We start from the raw sequence: 14,084 nt of genomic DNA, 5'->3' as shown, positions 1-14,084 counted from the left end.
TGGAGAGCCCAGTCGCAATCCTTGACCAGAATTCGAAGGATTTGAGGAACAAGAGGGTGGAACTAGTGAAGGTGCAATGGCAGCACCGTAAGGGTTCGGAGTGGACTTGGGATCCGGTAGAAGAGATGATGGAGCATTACCCCGAGTTGTTTCAGGATCGAGCGGAAGACTTCGACGACGAAGTCTAAAATAAGTGGGGGAGATTTGTAGCACCTGGTTCTTGGTACGTGAGTTTTGCCTAAGTACTTGTGTTTTTGGCCGTGGACTCGGCGAGTTGGAGGCCCGACTCGCCGAGTAGAGACGAGACTTTGGGGCGCGGATAAGATGGCCACTCGATGAGTCCATATTAGGGACTCGGCGAGTCTACGCTATTTGATGAAACCCTAATTTCCAAGGGTTTGCACCCTATTTAAACACCCATTTGCGCCCCAACTCCGCCCCATTCACCCCCAGAAGCTCTCCATATTTTCTAGCTCTTGTTCTTGTGAGTTTGAGGCATTTTAGTGTGTGTTCTTGAAGATTTTGAGAAGGAAGTGGAGTAGATCAAGAGGAAGGGAAGGAAGCCAAGCATCTTAGTGTCCTCTCAGTGATTTCCTTGAGGTAAAACTCGTTTTCCCCTTGTCTATATGCTTATAACTCCATTAAAGTCTTCCTTGAGCCCTTCCCCAAGCTTGTATGTGCATCATATTTCGTAATAAGTTGATTGGCTTCTAGATCTAGGCTTGGTTGAGCTCCAGTAGCTCAGATCTACTACCTTTATGGACCCATATTGCATGAAGACCTTAGATATACTCTTTTAGTGCATTTTGCACCCTGAAACCCTCATGGATGAATATCTACACGTAAAGTTGGAAACTTTACGTGTTATTCATGCTCTAGGAACCCAGATCTATGAATGGAATGGACCAGATTCGAGCAAAATCGCGTATATGGCTCTTGCATGAAGCAGACTCGACGAGTCGCTCATTTGACTCGGCGAGTCTAGTCGCGAGTCTCCGAGATTGTCCCCTTTTAGCTGTGTCGAGTTGTGTAGTGAGTCCAGGGTGGACTCGGTGAGTTGGAATCGAAAACTCACCCATAACAGAACTCGACGAGTCGATGGCCAGACTCGGCGAGTTCAAGGCAATCTCCTTAGATCAAGATCAGACTCGGCGAGTTGTTCATACAACTTGGCGACTCACAGTATAACTTGTTCATCGGATGAAGATGAACTCGGCGAGTTATTCATACAACTTGGCGAGTAGGATGAAGGACTTGAACATCAGTTTGGAAGGAGAACTTGTCGAGTCAACGCCTAACTCAACCAGTAGAAACAGAATCCAGGTCAGTCGTTTGGACATGGACTCGGCGAGTTGGCAAGCCAACTCAGCGAGTCGGGTCAACTGGAAGTTGACTCTGACTTTGACTTAGGGCATGATCAGGGGTAAAATGGTCATTTTACCCAAAGGACAGTTAGCAGTTTTTGAGTAAGTGTTTGGTGGGAATTACAGCCGGAGGATTTCTGGAGCAGCAGCAGCAGCAAACAGATTATTCCCACACAGATCAGCAACTACTTTGAGGTGAGTTGCCTTCCAGTAGCGGTGGGTCTAAGGCCACAATTCCGGCCCACCAGTAGGAGATATATGATAGATGATTGTCTTTGTGATATCATCTAGGTTTGCTACTACTTGATATGTTATATGCTAGCATGATATGTTGTATGTGATAGTAGTAGAGTTCGGTTGTTAGGACCGAAGGGTAGTCAGACACCCCAGATATGTCTGATATTATGTGTGTGATATGATATATGTGGTGGTAGTAGTAGGGGGTGAAATAGTCTCCGAGGTTCGGTTGTTAGGACTGAAGGGTAGTCAGCACCCCAGAATAGCTCGACATGGGTAGGTCAGCGCCCCAGAATGGCTTGACACGGGTAGTACGGCACCCCAAAATGGCCGAACGGGTAGTCGACATCCCAGAATGGCCGTACCGGGTAGTCAGGCACCCCAGAATAGCCTGACAGTATGTATGTTATGTATTGTATGGTATGTGGTACGATGGGGGAACTCACTAAGCTTTGTGCTTAAAGTTTAGAGTTTTGGTTTCAGGTACCTCTTCGTCGAAAGGGAAGGAGCTGGCACGGTAGCGGCACATCATGCACACACACTGGTTTCCGCATCTATTAGATTTCTTTGGGATTTATACTCTGATGTTTCGATTGGTTTTATGATTTGGCTTTTAAACATGGTTTACGTTGTGATGTAGTTTGATCCAACAATGTTTTTAAGTATTAAGGTTTTCTAAAGTAATGTTTTAAAAACGAAATTTTTGGACGTGAAAATTGGGTCGTTACATGTACTTGCACGTGAGCTAGTCAAATTTGGCTACAATGAGAAGATACAAATTAAGGAAATTATTGACAAAAAGTAAAGTTATTCATGGTTAGGACATAAAATAAGCAATTCAGCAGCTACTTAACAAAGTCAAAAAGCTGAATCTTGTGCCATCAACTGGTCCTTCTTGACCATCCACTTTCAGGAAGAACATGCACTCCAATAATGTCCAAGTATACTAAGTTTCTACTTCCATATGGAAATTGCCACATCAATAAAAAAAACTACCAATGTGTGTTGAACCAGTTCAATACATTTTCATTCAAGAACTAAAGCATGGTATTTTATATCTTTATAGTCCAAACCACATGTGTTTTTAATGTAATGATGATCTTCCCGTTACACCCACTAAGCATTTATTTCATCTTCGCATGGAGGGAATTCATCATATAAAACTTGAAGGAGGATACTATGTGCTAATTTATCTTGAGCTTAGCAAAAGTTTGGAAGATCTTAAAATTGATGAATTTAGGTGGGTAAAGCCTAAAATCTTGAATGAAGCTGATAAATTCTACAATGGTTCTTTTGATGACTCCTCTAAAGAATTTAGTTTTAAAATCGTATGTAAGGGGAGACTGTAAGGTCACACCTTATGTTCTAATGGGTCAAACACTTTACACGCTGACCGCTAGTGCCAACGCCAACATTAACATCAACGCCAATGCTTCCAGACTATTATTAATGTTAGCATCTAGATAGTGATCTTATAATAATATGTATTGAATGGATAGCATATCCTATATCTAAGTGATAATTATAGATTACATACAATCCCATGATTAAAGGGATATATAAGTATAGTTTAGTATATATTCAATGTTTGGGTGAAACCCTAATGTAATCCTAGTAACCGTCTCTGTGACATATGTTCTCTTGGTGAGAACAACCTCTTTCTTGGTGACAGATATATTTTAGACTAATTCGTGTTCTTTACTTTTTCCGTTCTTTATTTAGTTTAGGTAGTTTGTTCTTTGTTAATTATACTTGAAGTTTATTTGATCCATAAAAAACCTTCAATTAGGTAATTCGTGTAATGTTTTGAACCTATGGAACCCACTCATGTGCCCATATACACTGGACGAGTGAGACAAGTCTAGTCAACTCGTTGGTTAACTTGTTTGATAACTCAATCTCTAGTTCCAAATATGAACCTTCATAACTCTCTCTCACACACACACACACAAACTCCAATTGTATTGCTTTTTCTCTCATTGTTAGAACTTTTCAATATCATTCCAAGCACATATAGCACATGTACTTTTAAAAATCAAAGTCTTTTACATCTTCAGTGAACTCTTTCCTCATCATCATAACCATCAAATTTGAAGTCAGAGTTTCTAGATCTTCATATGTATAAAAAGCTAATAATGAGCGTAATAACTTCTTATTACATGGGTTTTCAGTCATTTTCTCCACTTTCAACTTCTAAACTAGCCGTTTTCAAATTGCATATGTTTTCTATTTTAATTACAATTTTATCTGAATATTTTTCCTAAACATACTTTATTATGTATGCTAGAAAACTTATTTACATTACTAACTATCATTCACTTTAGTTCGTTAGTTACGAGGGCACAAAGTTCATATAATAGGTCTCTTGTACACTATTTCCATGCACTATTTAAATTAAAGTGCATATAATGGGTATCTTTGCACGACCTTCATAAAAATACATATAAGTGGTCTCTTGTGAAATATTTTCCTTTTTAGTATACATAAGGACCTATTGTGCATTATTTTCATTTCAACACACATAGAGGCATGTTGTTCACTATGTATAAGTTATAAACGACAATAGTATTAAAAATACGATATATTTTGCATAAAGACCAAACTATCTGTGATTCACTATTATTGTTCATCTAATCATGTCATTACATTTGCGGACTACAAATAGAATATTTGGTTATCTTAGGAACACAAAATTTTTAGTTACTATAATAATTGTTATAAAAGTTGAATACAATTTTCTAGCTATGATATCAACATAATTAATCGACCATCATCTCTATTACTCACTAATATATACCTCCCAAGGTCTTTCACAAGCATAATACACATATATGAGTAATACATATTGATGACATTTTGTTTTCATAGGAATTTTATATTTTATTTTGGTTCTTTGTATCTTTTTTAAGAACATATATGCTTTCTACACAAAATTAAGGATTTAATTCATTCCATTATTAGTTGCAGTTGTCTCATGTTTGCACTAAATTCAAGAGAAGGAGGAAATAGTAAGAAATCTAATTTTATTTAAAATCTAAAGGTTCATGATTAGTTTGTTTCCTTTACTTATACATGTATATAATACCATTTACTGGTTTTGTAACATCCAAGCTTTGATTATGTTTTCCATTCTTTTATTGGAGGTTTTATACTATATTAGAAAGTAAAACGATGGTGGAAATAAGATAGCCATTTATCGTATTAACTAAAAAATTTGTTGAATTATGATGAGGGCATGTGGCCTGTAGAGTAGGGCGAGGCACCTCGATTTATTCAGGCATGGAAATTTTTTCTATATGGACGTCGGGCATGCATAAGGATTACGGGGTGCCTTGGCCCATGGGCTGCACATTTTATCATTCCTATCCTCCATCACTTCTTGAACAACCCTTATGTGTCCTTAGCCTCCATTGAAGAGTTTTGAGCTCAACCTCTCTCATGAAATCCATGTTGTTCCATATTTGGTGACCTTTAGTGCTATAGAGTGAAGTAAACAATAAAATTTAATCAAGCTAGATTTGCATCTAATGTATTAAGCCTTCATTAACCTTTTGCACCTTTTTAACTCCTAAAGTTTGATGATTTATTGTGTCTCATCATGAGAATTATGACATATTAGTGTTTTGTTCAATTTTGTTGATGTTTCGGTCCATTCTTCACTTGATTTAGGGGTTTTGTAAAACTCCATGTTCTTTCAAACATTGGAGACTTTAGATCTAACATTTTTCATGATGCTTTGGGTTCTTACATGCTCTCTTTTTCTTCTTGGACGAAGAAAGATGCATTCTTGCAATCTTAAGAGACTTAAAGTTTAATTCTTGGGTATTTGGAACATCCTATGGAAATAGTTGGAAAATTTACACATTAGAATGCTATTAACAATCAAATAGGAGAATTTCAACTTAATGGATTATGACCATTAAGTTAGAACCCAACTACTTTCACGTTTTATAGGCACTGGGTGCCTCCGACTTTTTGAAGATGGACTCATTGACATTTTTGAGCTTTTTACCAAGTTTGAATTTAGGTCAAACATTAGAGGTTAAGTTTTGGAATGAGGTTTGACCTTTATTCAATGCCTACGTGGTTTGTGAGACTGGACTTGACCTTATTCGTGTGTTATAGTGATCATACAATTTTCCTACGACTATGCGTTTATTTGGAGATTTGTCAATACTAGGATGGAGTGTAGTATAACTCCTCTGTATGTTAGGATGTGATTGTGCTACTATAGGCTATTAGTTAGGTAGATTTTTTTTTTCAATTTTTTATGGTGTTGAGTTGTCTATTTATTTTTAATATATATATATATATATATATATATATATATATATATATATATATATATATATATATATATGGTCCACCTTTTTGCGAAACGCTAAAGGGGTCACCAACTTTGTGGAGAAGCCCAAAGGGGTGGACCAATTGCATGTTTCAGGCTATTTTTTGATCTATTGTATGTAAATTGTCGTACATGATATTTCGGCAAGTCTCTAATATTTTTTCATAAAAATGTAGATTTAATATCTTTTTCAGATACTTATAGGATCATTGAAAGGAAAAGGCAAGACAATACACACATCAACTGATTTAATATTCGAGATTCAACATTGCTTCTCTTTATAAAATAGATTTTGAATTATAGTTCATGAGATAAATGGTTTTTCCCTAAATATATATTTATGGAAAAGGGTATTTATTATATTTAAAATTGAAAATTTTATTTAAAAAATCAATACGTTACAAATTGGTACCTGAACCTTACATTGATAGATTTTGGATGAACACTCATTTGATTCTAAACTCAAACTAGTATCTAAGAATTTTCACAAATTCTTTTAAATATACTTTTAAAAGATTATTTGTGTTATAAACACGTAAATTCCCAAAAATCATGACCAGGAATTTCTTTTAAAGACATTACTAACCCATAAATATTATAACATTTCAATCATACTACAAGGGTTTTATGACAAATCAGAGTATATTTTATAAAAAAAAAATTGTTCATTTTATCAGAGTAACCATCCCAGACTAAACTTCTTGGTGTGTGCCATGCGATCATTCTGAGCCCTTTCCTCCGCTACCAGAAATACCTGAAACCAAAAGTGAAAACCGTTAGCACGGAGCTTAGTGAGTTCCCCAACGTACCACATGCCATACATATCTACCGATCAAAACATGCCATATATAACCGTGAGTACATAATCACATATTGGGCCCCCGCCCACTGCATTGGGCCTCGCCCGCCATCGGACCCCGTCCGTCATCAGGCCCCGCCTAGCATCAGGTCCAATCTGGCATCAAGCCCTGCGCGGTATACATATTTGTTTCCCTTAGGCCCCGCCTGTCTCTAGGCCTCGCCCGACATACACATTCATACGATCAAATAACATACTGAAACATACCTAAACATTCCCTAACCATACCCTAATCTAAGGTATCGCCTAACTTGGGGCCCACCCCTGGTTTGCTACTAAATTAGTGGAACCCCGTCCACACTCCTACTAGTAGTGAGATACGCCCCCCGCCCATACTTACATACTTCTTAACACGGGCCTCACCCCTGATCTACTAATATCGAGATATGAAACCCCATCCATACTTAGCTAGTGATGAGATACGGGACCTCGCCCACACTCTCCTCCCTACCAGGCACATACAAGTATCACGAAGATAATAAGTATAATATAACACACTACATAAGAATCTTCCTTGGGAATACCCTGGCATTTGGAGATTTGTCAATACTAGGATGGAGTGTAGTATAACTCCTCTGTATGTTAGGATGTGATTGTGCTACTATAGGCTATTAGTTAGGTAGATTTTTTTTTTTTCAATTTCCTGTGGTGTTGAGTTGTCTATTTATTTTTAATATATATATATATATATATATATATATATATATATATATATATATATATATATATATATATATGGTCCACCTTTTTGCGAAACGCTAAAGGGGTCACCAACTTTGTGGAGAAGCCCAAAGGGGTGGACCAATTGCATGTTTCAGGCTATTTTTTGATTTATTGTATGTAAATTGTCGTACATGGTATTTCGGCAAGTCTCTAATATTTTTTCTTAAAAATGTAGATTTAATATCTTTTCGGATACTTATAGGATCATTGAAAGGAAAAGGCAAGACAATACACACATTAACTGATTTAATATTCGAGATTCAACATTGCTTCTCTTTAAAAAATAGATTTTGAATTATAGTTCATGAGATAAATGGTTTTTCCCTAAATATATATTTATGGAAAAGGGTATTTATTATATTTAAAATTGAAAATTTTATTTAAAAAATCAAGACGTTACAAGTTGGTACCTGAACCTTACATTGATAGATTTTGGATGAACACTCATTTGATTCTAAACTCAAACTAGTATCTAAGAATTTTCATAAATTCTTTTAAATATAGTTTTAAAAGACTATTTGTTTTATAAACACGTAAATTCCCAAAAATCATGACCAGAAATTTCTTTTAAAGACATTACTAACCCATAAATATTATAACATTTCAATCATACTACAAGGGTTTTATGACAAATCAGAGTATATTTTATAAGAAAAAATTGTTCATTTTATCAGAGTAACCATCCCAGACTAAACTTCTTGGTGTGTGCCATGCGATCATTCTGAGCCCTTTCCTCCGCTACCAGAAATACCTGAAACCAAAAGTGAAAACCGTAAGCACGGAGCTTAGTGAGTTCCCCAACCTACCACATGCCATACATACCTACCGATCAAAACATGCCATATATAACCGTGAGTACATAATCACATATTGGGCCCCCGCCTAGCATCAGGTCCAACCTGGCATCAAGCCCTGCGCGGTATACATATCTGTTTCCTTAGGCCCCGCCTGTCTCTAGGCCTCGCCCGACATACACATTCATACGATCAAATAACATACTAAAACATACCTGAACATTCCCTAACCATACCCTAATCTAAGGTATCGCCTAACTTGGGGCCCGCCCCTGGTTTGCTACTAAACTAGTGGAACCCCGTCCACACTCCTACTAGTAGTGAGATACGCCCCCGCCCATACTTACATACTTCTTAACACGGGCCTTACCCCTGATCTACTAATATCGAGATATGAAACCCCATCCATACTCAGCTAGTGATGAGATACGGGACCTCGCCCACACTCTCCTCCCTACCAGGCACATACAAGTATCAGAAAGATAATAAGTATAATATACCGCACTACATAAGAATCTTCCTTGGGAATACCCTGGCATAGGACCCCCAACCCGGAAACATACTATTATTTAATGTACTTCGGGCTTACCCCGACATCGTGCCCTTGGTCCGGATCTTATCATACCAACACATGCAAGAATCACAAAGACCTCTAGCATCCTAAAATTCCTCGGGCCTCGCCCGGAATCAGGTCGTATCCCAGAACATATATCAATAAGTTTCTAGGGCTAACCCCCGGGTCTTCAATCTATATATAGGCATAAACATAAACATGAACATAATGGGCGGGCATTGTGGCGTAGACCCATACACATAGTGAGGAGACTCACCTTACACTGCCTAAGAGTCGCTGAACACTTCTGACTGCTAACTGACACTTCTGAACTGCTGACCCTTCGACTTCCCGAATTATCAATACCCAAAACAACATTTAGACCATAATAATCCAAAAGTCAACTCAGGTCAAACTTGGTCAAAGTCAATGGTCAAAGTCAACTTCCAATTGACCTGTCTCGCCGAGTTGGTCTACCAACTGGTCGAGTCCATACTCCTCCAACCTTATACAAACCCAAATCCATTCATTGAGTCTAAGAATAACTTGATGGGTTCTCTTTCAACCACACAATCGGGACCAACTTCATCCGACTCGCCGAGTTCATCCTTGATGAATGACTCGCATAGTTGTATGAACAACTCGTCGAGTCCATCTTCATAACTAAGGAGATTGCCTTAGACTTGCTGAGTTCTTCCTTGAACTCGTCGAGTACGATGAACATCAAGACCATTATGGACTTAGTCCGACTGAGTCCCTTTCTAAGCTCACTCATACCCTTAACAGAAGGGTTTCAAGTCAAGAACTGGCCTAACTCGATGAGTCCCACAACTGAATCGCCGAGTCTCTCTATGTCCAACACTATTCAGACGATTCCAACTAGCTTAGGGCATCCAAGACTCAGATCTGGCCTCCTAGGGTCGTGATATTACACAAAGCCTAGTTGCTCAAAAGGCGAAAACAACTCCTTAAGCTTTGCATGGAGAGGTATAATGGCATAAAGCTTCCACCTTTATGCCTCTACTACTCTGAACACCTCTAAATCTGGAAGGATCTAGCTTGGGGAAGACCAAATCCCACAAGACATCCTTCTTGGACCATAAACTCCATAAAAAGGGACATAAAGAGATTTATCAAACTAGAAATCAATGTGAGAACTTGATTACCAGAAAATGAAGATGATGAAGCCAACTTCCTGGATCTAAAATATATTCCTTGGACCTTCAACCTCGTCTTCTTCTTTTAGACTTCAAGAACACTCTAAATCCTTTAATAAGGCTCACATACTCAAAGAGAACACTAGGGTTTCGTGGGACAGGTTTCAGACAATGGAGGCTATAAATGAGGCTGTGTGAGTGCATGGAGCATCAATCATTTCATTAATACATCATAGATTCATCATCTTCTTCTTCTCTTTCTCTTCTATTTTGATCTGATATCATCCAATTGATTGGGTTCCGCACTATCAATTGGATCTGATTGATACAAAAACAGATTTGGCGACTTATAAGTGGTATCAGAGCTTGGATTGTATCAATCAATTTTTTCAAATCTGGAGCATAATTGATAGATCTTGGTAAATTAAGGGGGGTTTGTTCTTCGCGTTTTCTGCGAAGAGTTTTCGGTCTTTGAAGGGTTTTCGGTCGGACTTTCAGTACAATTTTTCGGTCTGAATTTCGGTTAGCCTTGGTCACGTGTACGGTCCAGCATCACCGCATCGTTCTCGGCTAGCAGCTCCAACACGTGTCCGACCATCTTCGCACACGTGCACAACCTCCTCGCAAGCATCAGGAGCGCTTCAATAAAGAAATTCGACAAGGAGTTGGGGGTGCCAGGGATCGAACCCGGGCCTCCTCCGAAAATTACCCAACGCCTTACCAACTCTTCTAGCATCCGTGTTGCTCCTTAACTCCCACTTTTAATTGTTAAAGACTCCCTTCTCGGTTCATAATTTCGCAATTTGTCAATTTTAACCCAAAAAATTCAAAATTTTATTTTTTAAATCCTTTTTCAACCCATTTTTTTTTTATTTTAACTTTTGACTTTAAAATTTTGACTTTGACCTTCCAGTTTGACCTTTTACTTTCTCGTTTAACTGTCAAATTTTCAAATTTAACCTTTTGGTTTGACTTTTTAAATCTGAATTTTAAGGTTGACAATATTTAGTTTTTAATCAAAGGGCATTTTTGCTAAATAATGAGCTCCTCAAACATTCAGGACAATGAAGTTTCTTGTTCTCAAACTTGCATTAAAACAATTAAATTTTTGCGTGACCAAATTGAGTTGCTAAAAAGGGAAGATGAGGATCTAAAATATGAGAGGTACACTAGTAGGAAAGAACATAAACCCTTAAAATCACAATTAGAAGCCAAAATCAAGGATTTCCGAAAGCTTCAAGAAGATTACAGCAACAACTGTGAAAATTATGATCACATTAAGAAAAAACTTGTTGATGTAATTGAAGAACTTGATGGTTTGAAAATTAAGTGTGGAAAAACAGATGTTAGTTTCAAACATTATACTGCGTCAAATAAGACAGTCGAATCCTTATTTGAAAACCAATTAAAGTACAAGATAATCAAAACAAGGGTCTAGGTTATGATAGTGTTCCTCCCCCTTTCAATCATAAGTATATATCCATCCTTATGACAAAGGAAGAAATTGATAGGGAGGCACATCTTCAATATGGGAAACCTACTGTGGTTGTGCCAGAAAAGGTTGAGGTGAACCTTTCTAATGATTTTGTTACATATGCAGATAAAGTAGCATAAGACGAGAGCAAGGAGAAAACAATTGAACAATCCAATGACTCCTTGAACTCCGAATCTATTGCTTCAAACTCAGTTGCTTCTGATCAACCTACTGTTAGAAATACAGGCCGCCAAAACAAGCGAAACCAATGGCTTGTTGCAAGTGTGCATGTGGGAACAACCTGAGACAAGGCATGGACACACCACCAGGGGCAGGAAAAAACAACTTCCAAGTGAAGAAAAAGACATGTTTTCACTGTGAAACACCTGGTCACATTGCCTGAAATTGTCCTAATCGCGCATACGTTCCCTACTATGCTCAAGGCTGGCAGAACGCGCCAAGAGGGAGATATTTCAAAAGAAACCCCTCAAGGTCAAGTTCAGACCATGGTGACTGGAACATGTAGAAGGCCAATAATCCAACTCCATAGAACAAGAAGGAAATGTCGGCCAAGAAGCCAAATCCAAGAGATGCTCCCATGAAGTCAAAATCAAAGTCATCTCAACGGCCGACATCAAGATCAAAATCAAGTACTGAGCCACCCATCTGATCGAAAAAGAAATGGGTTAAACCCAACTACAAATGGGTTCCGAAGGCTTAATCTCCCAAATTTTCTAACGATTCTAATATTTCTACGTCTTCTGTTTGTGATAAACAGGATATGTAATGGGAGAGAGTACCATGCAAGGATGAAAAACATCAACCCAGTTTCAAAATGGACTGGGTTCCAAATCCCAACTGATCCCGCTCTGTGTCGGAGTAGCTATGGAGGCATATCATCAGACTTTGGTTTGTTGATAGTGGTTGTTCCAGGCACATGATAGGAGGCATCTCTCGACTGTACAGCACTTAAACATTTGTTTGAGAGTATGTGGCCTTTTTCGGGAAAGGAGGAAAGGAAGAGATCATAAATGGGGTTAGTGCTTAATGAAATGAAGAATTTTCAGATCTGTTCTAAGATTATACGTGCTGTTCTTAGACATTCTGGATGCAAATTCAATCGGTGAATTACGTTTTGTGTTTTCTTCTCTATACTCCTGAGTTCATCTTACTCTGATTTGTTTTAAAGATAATCTTTTATAGTTTTTCTTTAGTAGGTATTGTTTGGCAAGTGATATCAAGAATGTGATAACGGGCAGTCTAAAACATGTGTAAAGGACTGAATCTGAATTCTCTAGACTCTGTGTTCAATGTGCTGGTAGGCACAAAGGATTTGACAGTGTGGATTTAGTTAGGATTGTTTGGACTGACCATACAACGCTCGGGTAGATTGAGCAGAGACATAAACACGGGAACCCACTAGATACACTAAATTCATATGCATCTAGAATAGTGGTTCAACTTTTCTTTGATGTACGAACATATGTCCTTAATTCTGTAACGCCCCGATTCTCAGGTATTGTTTAAATAAAATTTATTGGGTTAAGCTCTACTTGACGAGTTGGTTTACCTACTCGTTGAGTAGCAGTGGGATGGGATCGCATGTTAAGTGACCTACTCGACGAGTCCATATTAGGACTCGGCGAGTAAAAGCTTGTAGATGAAACCTAAATTCTGGGGTTTGCACCTCTATTTAAAGGAGCCTTAGCCTCCTTTGGCCTCTTTGAAGTCTTTAAGAGGCCCTTAAAGCCCTAATACGCGCGTGTGTGTGTGTGCCCATTATGTGTTTGAAGCTTGAAAAGAGGATCTTTAGAAGGAGAAGGCTTGGGGGAGAAGGAGATTAGAGCAAGTAGAGTGTGGGAATCAACTCTTATCTCAGTTATCATATTTTGGAGGTAACCACATCGCTTTTTCCTTGCAAATCTCTTCTATTGGTTGAGTTTTAGGGTTTTTGGTGAGATAATAAGCTGGAAAGATAAGCTATGGGCTGGATATGAGGTTGTAACTTCAGATCTGGACCCTCTTTGGACTCTAGAAGCATAAAGTTTCAGTTTTGGTCATGATTAAGGTCCCTCTTGAGCATTAAGTTCCTTTAAGAACTTAAAATAGGCATTTAGAGCCTTTATAGCCATGCATGCACGTAAAGTTTGTAACTTTACGTGAAAAGCATGCCCTAGTAGCTTGGATCTGTGATTTGGAGTCGCTGCATGGCTCAAAATAAGTCTGTATGGAAAAAGGATTGAATGGACATGGCGAGTCGCAAGGTTGACTCGGCGAGTCACATGAAGATGACCGTGAACTCGACGATTTGGATGAACAACTCGGCGAGCCCGATGATGATTGCCATAGAGTCAACGAGTTGAAGAACAACTTGGCGAGTCAGATGAGTTTTCTCCTGGATATGTATGTATGTGTATCCGTCCAGTTGCAAGGAGGGAACTCGACGGGTGGCCTCAAAGTTTGATTGAGAATCGAAGGAACTCGATGAGTCACCCTAATGACTCGGGGATTTGGAATGTGCTTCAAGGAACTCGGCGAGTAGTCGAGGGTACTTGGTGAGTCGAGGTCAACATGGACT

Source organism: Lactuca saligna, chromosome 4 (assembly GCF_052625555.1).
Source record: "Lactuca saligna cultivar CGN05327 chromosome 4, ASM5262555v1, whole genome shotgun sequence".
NCBI lineage: Eukaryota > Viridiplantae > Streptophyta > Magnoliopsida > Asterales > Asteraceae > Lactuca > Lactuca saligna.
This window is presented reverse-complemented; position numbering follows the sequence as displayed.